Here is an 11,517-nt window from a genome sequence, read left to right as displayed (position 1 = left end):
GCATTTCCCCTCTTGGCCCATAAGGCCCATATCTTTTGCCACGGGTGCCCGGAGCCCCTTCCAGTGACCCGATAAGTACCCGGTACCCCCCGAAACACTTCCGGTGTCCGAATACTATCGTCCTATATATCAATCTTTACCTCTCGACCATTTCGAGACTCCTCGTCATGTCCGTGATCTCATCTGGGACTCCGAACAAACTTCGGTCATCAAATCACATAACTCGTAATACAAATCGTCATCGAACGTTAAGCGTGCGGACCCTACGGGTTCGAGAACTATGTAGGCATGACCAAGACAGATCTTCGGTCAATAACCAATAGCGGAACCTGGATGATCATATTGGCTCCTACATATTCTACGAAGATCTTTATCGGTCAAACTGCATAACAACATATGTTATTCCCTTTGTCATCGGTATGTTACTTGCTCGAGATTCGATCGTCGGTATCATCATACCTAGTTTAATCTCGTTACCGGCAAGTCTCTTTACTCGTTCCGTAATGCATCATCCCGCAACTAACTCATTAGTCACATTGCTTGCAAGGCTTATAGTGATGAGCATTCACTACTTTAGGATGCTGCTAACGCGACACTACGATCAGAGACCCTTCGACGAAACTATGTGCGATGCCATAATCGCAAACGGTGGTGTAAAAAACCCGTCAAAAAGTTGCAAAACGTTTGTGATGGAGGATGCATCAACCACGGTTCAGATTTTAGTTGCATGTGCGATGCAGGGCATATGGTTCAGCTCAATTAACCATTTGCGATGAGGAGGAACACAAGAAACGGGCGGCCAGATGAAGGTGTGTGCGATGTACAGCATACGGTTCACTCGGATGAGCTGTTTGTGATTAGGCAACACAAAAGAAACGGTCAACCAGATCAAAGGTGTGTGCGATATACGGCATGCAGTTCACTCGGATGAACAGTTTGCGTTGAGACATTAGAACAGAAACGGTTCAAATAAACAACATGTGTGTGATACGAGGAAAACAGGTCTGTAATCGGAAATGTGTGCGAAGACCGATAACAACATAGACGATTACTGCTAACAAGCCGTGTGTTTTATGAGCAAACGATTGCTGGTATACAATTGTGAGTGATTGATGAAAACATCACCGACGGGTTCCATTGTTTAGTCCGTGTGTGATGTGATTTTCTTTGTCTGCACAACATCTACGCTCTGTCTACAGAGCATCGACATATATACTTAAAAAGACAGCATTGCATAACCAAATTAAGTGTACAATTACACAAGTGACTACACACATAACATTTCCACACACTAAAGAAAGCAATTACATGCATACTAAAGTAGGAGAAACGAGGATCTAATCATCTACTTATTGTTGCGACGACGGTTGCCATTGCTCTGCTTCCGGCTGGATCCCTGGCCATTTTGGGGAAGGAGGGACTTCCTCATGTCAACGTTCCGCCTGTACATGTCGTAGCTCGTGTACGCCTCCTTGGCCGCGTACACGACGTGAGCTTTGTCGAGTTTCTCCATCTAGGCCGAGTGCCCGGCACGCTTGTCCTTGTTGCACGAATCCTTCATGTCTCTGTAGTAGGGATCGATGATAGCCTCGGCGAGGTGAACTAGTGAGTCCTTCTCATGCTCCTTGCTGCCCCTGATCTTGTATTGGCCTTGGATGTCGACAAGATTCTGGCAAGCGATGCCCGAATTCTCGAGCGCCTTTACATCGTTGGTGATGTCCACCGTAGCGAACATGTAGTGGGGGCTGTTGACAAACCTGGCGAAATGTTCGCAAGGCCTTGTGGCCAGGCAGTAGTGGTAGACGAGGACGTGGTGGCGCACGCACATCTGGGCGACAGTGACCTTGGGACGAGACCCGGCACAAGCACGGGTGTACTCGAGGTCGAAGCCGACCACCTTGTACTTCTCCTCGGCAAGCAACAGTTCCATGATGTGTATGGAGTGCTCCGCCTAGACCGGATCATTGGTGTACACCACCGAGAGGTCCATGAACCTTCTGTGGGTGTCCACCACGGCACACATGGTGAACTGCTGCTCGTCGTCGGCAGCCGCTCGGAGCGCCATTGGAGCCGCGCAGGATACCCTCTAAGAATCTCTCGTGGTGGGTGTGCTTCTTGCAATGGTGGGGCACGATCGAAAGGTTGAAGGGACACAAGGGTAGGTTAAATGGCCACTGTAATAAATGGGGGCCGGCCGGCCTGTAATCGTCACATCTTGGCAGGGCGTTCATAGCGGAGGATTCCAGTGCACGCTTGACAACACTGCACCGCACGCGTGGGCTCGAAGAGGCGCCAAACGTATCGTCGGTGAGCCTGTTCCCGCGCTACCGCGATGTTTACCGCGCAAGCTTCCCGCCCGGCTAGTTTGGCCATGCGTCGGCTAGAAGAGGGACAAATCGTGGGCGTTTATTGGCAAAAAGCTTTGTAAAAACGAAGTGTGTGGAATGACTTCGGTTATAAGTTTACCCTTGGGTGATGAGGTTAAAGTTACACAGAAGGGTGATGATGGACACTCGAGTGCGATAATTAATTCTGCGCTCTACAGTTCACATGGTGGAAGAAACCAACTGTGTGCAATAATGTCGAAGATTGCAGTCGAGTTAGCTATACAGATCGTTTGCTGTGAGATCGACAAGGTAAACTAATTCGAGAATGGTTAATAACCATTGCATATTAAGGTCAAAATAGTGCTAGCAATATGCGAGTCTCATACGATGCCATTTCAACGATTGTACCACAAAAGCTCGAAATGTTACAAGGTTCAAATTCCAGAGTTATATGGCTCAAATTCAAAGATTACAAGGTTCAAACTGATATTAGAAATGAAATTCAGCTCATCAGCTGCAAACGCTCGCGCTGATCCGCTGAACATGGATATCAGAGAGGTTCAAACTAATATCACCGCTTCTAAGTCTGTCTTCGAAACCTCACATTTTTTGCAAAGGGGTCAGCCACTGAGAAGTCATGTATGGGGATGACACGATGACTTCTGATTACTCTGTCATGTGAAGTTCCAAAATGAAATTCAACATTTTTGGAGCCTACTCCATTCTACCGTAGGCGCCGGCGCTGATCAACTAACCATTCATTTTTGCGAAATAAATGTAGGGCAAACCTCATTTCCTTCAGCACCCTTTCTCTGAGAGCAAAGAACCTGGCGAATATAATCTCCGGTAAGGTCCCTCGGTAGGAGTTCAAAGTAATTTCTGAGAGCTGCAGATCTAGGCATTCGACGTGATTGTTATATTGTATCACATTATCCACCACCGGGCCTAATCTTATCTGCAAAAGAAGAAAACATGTTAGTGCCTACATGTAGTTTTGAACATTACTACTGAAAGTGCGTTATATCGACTAGAGGGGGGGTGAATAGGCGATTTTTATGAATTCTTCACTGAGGAATTTGCCAGTGAGGAAATTCCTTAGCGAAGAACTACTTGCAGTGGAATAAATACTCAAAAGTATGCATAGCAGAACACAAGCATGGTCATCATGATGAATTGAAGACAAGCACGGAGTACAGAAGCGTAAACGCAGGATGGCACAGGATGAAGACAAACAAACTGAAGAAATTGAACTGAGGAAATTGAGAAAGTCTTCAGTCAAAGTCTTCAAACACAGATATGAACAATTGCACAACACAGTTATGAGGAAATGAAAGAGTTGAGGAAATAGAACCAGTAAGCTTGGTGAAGACAATGATTTGGTAGACCAGTTCCAACTGCTGTCTCAGTTGTACATCTAGTTGGAGCGGCTAGGTATTTAAACCTGAGGACACACAGTCCCGGACACCCAGTCCTGAACACACAGTCTAGGACACCTGGTCCTCACCGTATTCTCCTTGAGCTAAGGTCACACAGACCTCGCCCAAACACTCGTGGTAAGTCTTCAGGTGACTTCCAAACCTTCACAGACTCGGTCACTCGACGATCCACAATTTCCTCGTGGATGCTCTAAACCATGATGCCTAACCGTCTGGAAGAAGCACAATCTTCAAAGGTAACAAGCGTCGGATCCACGCAAGATCAATCTCTTCAGTGATGCTCAATCACTTTGGGTTTGTAGGTGTTTGGGTTTGGGGTTTTTCCTCACTTGATGATTTTCGCTCAAAGTCCTCGGAGGATGGGATGCTCTCAAATGACAAGTGTCAGTTTCTCTCGGAGCAGCCAACCAGCTAGTGGTTGTAGGGGGCGGCTATTTATAGCCTAGGGAGCAGCCAGCATGATAAGACATAAATGCCCTTCAATGATATGACCGTTAGGTGGGTAGATATTTTGGGACAGCTGGCGCATAGCACAGCAACGGTCGGAAATTTGAGGTTCAAATTCCTCGGGGCTATCATGTTCCTCACTGTGTAGGCAATCCGCACTGGCGAATTCCTAACTCCTCAGTCAGAAAAAATTCCTCAGAGACCAGAAGAACTTCATCTCTATCACTGAAGAATATGACTGAACTGTATGAGATTTCCAATGGCTTCACTCGGAGGGATTGGTAGGTGTAGGATTTTGAGTTGAGTATCACATGGAATTTTTTCCTTAGTATTTCCTCGACCCCCTTTAACAGTACGGTGTTTCCTATGACTCAAGAAAGAGAAAATGAAACTACGAAAACAAAAGTCTTCACGCTTCATATTCCTCAAATGAATACCAAGTCTTCAAGGTCACACCAATTTCTTCACCTTCAAAGTCTTCAGAAAGTCTTCAGAAATCGAAAGTCTTCAGTCGAAGAACTTCATTTTTAGGGGTCGACTTTCTCTGTAATTATCAAACTCCTCATAGACTTATAGATCTGTGTACACTCACAAACGCATTAGTCCCTTAACCTATAAGTCTTCAATACACCAAAATCACTAAGGGGCACTAGATGTACTTACAACTACAGGCCTAGCTATTTGGTTTGCAGGATTTGTAAAATGCACCAACATGCCATCTTCGATCTGACATGATTAACATGGGCATTTGATTACATTCTAGAAAAATGTAGACTTCTTCACAAGAGGTTGGAGTGGATGAAAAGTTCCCTAAGAAAACTAGTACAGATGAATCCAAAACAACCTTCAGAAATCGTAGTACATTGTCATTGTAAACTTGGAAAAGGTGTCACAAATTGAACTCCCTTATGGTTAACATTTATCAGGAAAGGAACATCACCTCGATATATAGATTCTCCAGGCACGGAAAGCATCTCAGGAAACTGACAACTTGCTCCAGGTCAGGCCCAATAGATTCTAGTGCCAAGACCTTCACTGTGCGCAGTTTCGGGGTCAAGCTTGTCGGAATCATTTTCTGAATGACAGACGAACAAACATCTTCAAAATTAGAAATAATGTTAATTTGTAGAAGGAGAGGTAGAAGGCGGCTATTGTACCTGAACGGGTGTGGATCCAATAACAAGTTCGGAGTATTTGTCAGACGAGTAGCCCACCACTGTCAATTTCGGCGCAGAAATGACATTGATTCTTGTTGGACCTTCTTGATCAACTACAAGTAATCTCTCAAGTGCAGGTGTGTCCTGGATGACCATACAGTGGTACACATCTTGTGATGTCTTCCTGCCGCACCAGCAACACACATAAATAGTCCGGAGAGTCATGGAGGTGATGTGGAAGGTACTCAACCCATTGATCGCCTGAAGAAGAAGGTACTCGAGTGCAGTACAGCCACGGAGCAGGTGCTCCATGTCACCCTTTGAGAGGCAGACGGCAACGAGCTCGAGGTGCTTCAGTCGTGGTAGAATAAGAGCGGACACATCATTAAGGGGCGGGAAATGGCAGTTCCTGAACTTGGCGACGCGCAGCATGGGTGCGAGGTGGAGTGCGAACGTTGGCAGCGACCGCATATGCCCATCATCAAAAGTGAGCTCCTCGAGCTGATCTAGGGCGAGGGATCGGAACCAGTCATCAAGCTTGGCTCGGTCCTTGCTGTTGGAACCGAACTTGCCCATTCTAAGGCCTTTGGTTGGGCCAAGGTGACCACCGAGGATCTTGGAGAATGCATCCAAGCTTTTGCGATAGCCATGGCAGGGCTTGTGGGTGTCGATGAGGTCGAGAGGGCTGGAGTTCCATAGGGGCGCCACCGCCGGGAAAGGAGGGTTGTCCGTGCCCCATATTTGATTGGGAGGAGGGAGATGATGACTCTCAACATATCATCGGGGAGGCTGTTGATTAAGTCTAGGCTTGCTGGAGTTGCTTGCGGTTCTAGCTCGCCCCGCCTCCGCTTGTTGGCAGTCCCGTTCTCCACCTCCGGAGTCTCCTTGTCGCGCTTTCTCATAGAAATGGGAGTACATGGAATATTTAGTTAAAACAGGGCAATAGAAAAGTGTATTGGTAACTAGAAGTTATTAGGTAGGAATATAGTAAGAAAAGGGAATAACAATTGGTTGCTTAAATACTACACAATTCATTTGACATTGCTGGGTAAGTCAACATATGCAGATAGTTGAAAAGAAAACTTACTTCGAACAAAGTCTGGACGGATGATTTTGTCGGGGAAGTTAGCATATATCTCATGACCAGGCCCTTTTATGTGCAGTGCAATTTTAGTGCCAGCTTTCAGTACATAAACTTTTGCAATTTCGTTCCAAAAGCCAGTGCCAAAATAGGAGTCACCACGTTCATCAAGTCTTACAGTAGAAACGATTGTAAATCCATGGTTTGTGTGCAGTATGACATCCGTGGAGCCTTGATCTATGTAAAGGGAAAAATTATGCACTACATAATCTGTTGCATAGCGAGGGATGTCCTGCAGAAAATGGTTGGATTGTTAAAGAAAATATGGTAACATGCAAATATGGGCCCAAATTGAAAGAACTGTACATCAGTTGAAATCGAAGGACAAAAATCTATAATTAAACAGATAGGGTAAACATGATGTCATGGAAAAATGAGAGTAATCGAAAGAACAATACATCATTAATTTGCCTAATATAGAAAGAAGAGGGGGAAAATCCCCTTTGACGTTTATGGTGCATGTTGCACCTTTTATTCAAATGTAGCAATATTTAGAATATGTTTAGGAAAGTAGGCAATGCCAACCGATTTAGGGTGAGATTGAACATACCGCGCACGTCCTCAAGTTATCTGGTACGATGAGATGGAATCTCTGGCGGGGGTCGCAAAGTCCTGAAGTGTCGGTGCACTGTACATTCTATGAATGAAAGAAAACCCTCAAATCAGCTCGAATAAAAATAAATTCACGGCGATTTCCGACAGGTGATTAAAGGAGGCAGACGAACTGGGATAAGAGATGAGATAATATCTCCTTAAATTAGTTACCTTGTCGTCCATGTGTGACGCCCGGCTAATTAAACTACAGTAACCCTTTGCTAATGATGCCACGTCACTTCGATTACTGTTACTAATGTCGCGTTAGTTCGAAAACGATTCAAACTCAAATTCGAAATCAAGTTAAACAACAAAAGTTTCAAACATTAAATCTAAAATGTTCAAAGTGAACCAAATAATGCATAGGTAATTGTGGTGGAGAAACCACACCTTTATAAAATATTTAAATACTATTAAGCGAATAAAACAGTAGCGAAAACTATTACTTTAATGCTTTTAAATATTAAATAATTACAAACTATTTTAGTTTGTGTAACAAGTTAATATGGCAGTGACATATTTAGTAACATCAAATTAGGTGCCATTTTGATATTTTTCTAAAAGAAAAATAATAAGTAACTAAAAGAAAACACAAAAGAAAAGGTAAATAAAAAAAGAAAAGGTAAGAGGACCTAATCTACTAGGCACCTTGGCCCATCTGGCCAAATGGCCAGGCCGGCCCACCTAGTTGGCCTATATGGCCCCAGCCGACCGAAACCCTAGCCCTGTCCGCCCACTTCCCCCCACTCGTCCCACTCCCCCCTCCTTCTGCGTCCCCTTCCCGATCCAGATCGGGATCGAAGGCGCCTGACCCCGCGGCTCGCCGCTGAGCTCCGTCACAGGTTCACCGGACCGCCGTCGTTGGACCACCGTCACCGGAGCCACCTCGCCGGAGTGCCTCCTCGCCTCCTCACCCCCCTCCTCGCCGGACGCCATCGACGCATGCTGCCCCGCCGCTGCTCCTCCTCGTCTTTGCTCACCGTCGTCCCCGTCCTCCTCCCCGAGCCCACTGCCATGTCCCTGCAACCGCCGGTGAGGCACCGCGCCTCCCCTTTCGCCCTGTGCCTCCACCGCCGCGTCGGCCTTGCGCTGTTCGCGCCTGCGCCGCGTGCCCGTTGTCCGTCCATCGCACACACACACGCACGCGCATCGCCCCACCGCGCTCGTCCGCGCTCGCTGTCGTTGCCCATCGCCGCCCCGTGCGCGCCCCGCTGCCGCCACCGCGCCACTGGCCGTTGTCGCTCCGGCCAGCCTGCGCCCGGCTCCGCCCGGCCCCGCAGCTCCCTGCGCCTCGCCCCACGGCCGCCTGGCGTGGCCGGCCCGCGCTCGCTCACGCGCTCCCCTCGCCGTCCGTCACCCGCGCGCCCACTCCGCCCCTGAGGCCGCTCGGCCATCCTTGCTGCCGCCGCACCAGCCACCCCCCTACGCTCCCGCCTCCCGCAGCACCCCCCTCGCACGCTCCGCGCCGGTGCCGCCTTCACCTGCCATCGCTCCGGCCACCGCTGCCCTTGCGTCCGCTCGCCGCCGGCCAGTTTCGCCCACCCCTGGGCGTGCGCCCGTTCGGGCTATGCCCGCACCCAGCGCCCGAACCCGCTAGGCCTCTAGGCCCATGACATGAGGGGCCCACGCCCCAGAACGTCTATTAAAAAAAGAAAAGGATTAAAAAAATTAATAAATAAAAATAAAAATTAATTAATAAAATTAATTATTAATTAATGAATTAATTAAGTTAATTAATCCTATTTAATTAATCTAATTGAATAGTTAGTTTAATTAAACAGTAATTAGTTTAGCTAATTCCTAATTAATCTAAACAGAGTATGACAGGTGGGTCCCACTAGACCCACATGTCAGTTTGACCAGTCAACACCTCTGTTGACTGCTGACGTCATGATGATGTCACCATGCACTATTCTGGATAATGTTGAATTAAATTAATTAAATAAATTCTAAAATGATTTAAAACTTTAGAAAATCATATAAAATAAACCGTAGCTCAGATGAGAATACTTTCTACATGAGAATTGCTCAAAACGACGAGACGAATCCGGATTCGGAGCCCGTTCGTCCGCCACACATCCCTAACCTATTGAACTCGCCACTTTCCCCCTCCGGTTCATTTGTCCGAAAACGCGAAACACCGGGGATACTTTCCCGGATGTTTCCCCCCTTCGTCGGTATCACCTCCTACCGCGTTAGGGTATACCTAGCACCGCGTATTGCCTCGTTATGTTTTGTGATGCTTTATTTGCTCCGTATTTACTGTTTCTTCCCCCTCTTCTTCCCCGGTAGACCCCGAGACCGGCGCTGATGCCACCGAGTACGACTACGTCACCGATGACCCCTTCTTCTTGCCAAAGCAACCAGGCAAGCCCCCCCCCCCCCCGTGATCACCAGATATCGCCTATTCTACTCTCTACTGCTTGCATTAGAGTAGTGTAGCATGTTACTGTTTTCCGTTAATCCTATCCTGATGCATAGCCTGTCCTTGCTACTACTGTTGTTACCTTTACCTGCAATCCTACATGCTTAGTATAGGATGCTAGTATTCCATCTGTGGCCCTACATTCTTGTCCGTCTGCCTTGCTATACTATCGGGTCGTGATCACCCGGGAGGTGATCATAGGTATATACTTATATACTTTACATGATACCTGTGGTGAATAAAGTCGGGTCGGCTCGTAGGAGTACCCGCGAGTGATTCACGGATTGGGACCGAAAGGACGTTTCTCCCGACGGCCCTCTGAGTGGACCTTTGTGGCGGAGCGGCAGGGCAGGTTGAGACCACCTAGGTGAGAGGTGGGCCTGGCCCTGGTCGACGTTCGCGGTTACTTTAATAACACGCTTAACGAGATCTTGGTATTTGATCTGAGTTGGGTCGTTGACCTTATACGCACTAACTGCCACGTGGGACAAGATATGGGCAACTGGCGTCGTGGTATCAGCCGAAGCTCTTTTTGACATTAGCGACTGAGCGGCGCGCGCCGGATTGGACTGGAACGCCTACTCTTGTATAAGGGAGGCTAGGTCTGCTTCCGGCCGCGTACGCAACGTGCAGGTGTGCAATGGGCGATGGGCCCAGACCCCTGCGCGCATAGGATTTAGACCGGCGTGCTGACCTCTCTGTTGAGCCTAGGTGGGGCTGCGACGTGTTGATCTCCCGAGACCGGACATGACCCAGGAAAGTGTGGCCGGCCAGAGGGATCATGCGTGTCGGGTAATGTGGTGCACCCCTGCAGGGAAGTTTATCTATTTGAATAGCCTTGATCTTCGGTAACAGGATGACCCGGAGTTGTACCTTGACCTTATGAAAACTAGAACCGGATACTTAATAAAACACACCCTTTCAAGTGCCAGATACAACCCGGTGATCACTCTCTCACAGGGGGACGAGGAGGGGATTGCCGGGTAGGATTATGCTATACGATGCTACTTGGTGAACTTACCTTCTACTCTCTTCTACATGCTGCAAGATGGAGGCTGCCAGAAGCGTAGTCTTCGGCATGACTAGCTATCCCCCTCTTATTCTGGCATTCTGCAGTTCAGTCCACCGATATTGCCCCTTTACACATATACCCGTGCATATGTATTGTAGATCCTTGCTTGCGAGTACTTTGGATGAGTACTCACGGTTGCTTTTCTCCCTCTTTTCCCCCTTTCCATTCTACCTGGTTGTCGCAACCAGATGCTGGAGCCCAGGAGCCAGACGCCACTGTCGATGATGACTCCTACTACACCGGAGGTGCCTACTACTACGTGGAGGCCGCTGACGACGACCATTAGAGTAGTTTAGGAGGATCCCAGGCAGGAGGCCTGCGCCTCTTTCGATCTGTATCCCAGTTTGTGCTAGCCTTCTTAAGGCAAACTTGTTTAACTTATGTCTGTACTCAGATATTGTTGCTTCCGCTGACTCGTCTATGATCGAGCACTTGTATTCGAGCCCTCGAGGCCCCTGGCTTGTATTATGATGCTTGTATGACTTATTTTTACTTTTAGAGTTGTGTTGTGATATCTTCCCGTGAGTCCCTGATCTTGATCGTACACGTTTGTGTGTATGATTAGTGTACGATTGAATCAGGGGCGTCACAAGTTGGTATCAGAGCCGATTGCCTGTAGGAATCCCCCTTCCACACTCCTTGGCCGAAGTCGAGTCTAGACATTGCAAAACTTTTACTAACATGGCTGTGCCTTACGGGCCCACGTCGCCATCAGGTGGTATTAGGATCTTTTATTTCCTTGACCTATACTCTGGGACTCTGATCTCTCTCCTATTCGGGTTTAATGAATTTACTAAAATCTAACTTTAGGATCTCGTTACTACTTTCTCCCAGAGAGCCCCTTATTACAAATGATCGCCTGCTGCACCAGAAGGTTCCGAAGATGCTATTTGTTGTTCTCCCGAGACACGTGTGATG

This window comes from Triticum aestivum, chromosome 1D, assembly GCF_018294505.1.
Source record: "Triticum aestivum cultivar Chinese Spring chromosome 1D, IWGSC CS RefSeq v2.1, whole genome shotgun sequence".
Lineage (NCBI taxonomy): Eukaryota > Viridiplantae > Streptophyta > Magnoliopsida > Poales > Poaceae > Triticum > Triticum aestivum.
The sequence above is the reverse complement of the archived record's forward strand: the minus strand, read 5'-3'. Positions refer to the sequence as shown.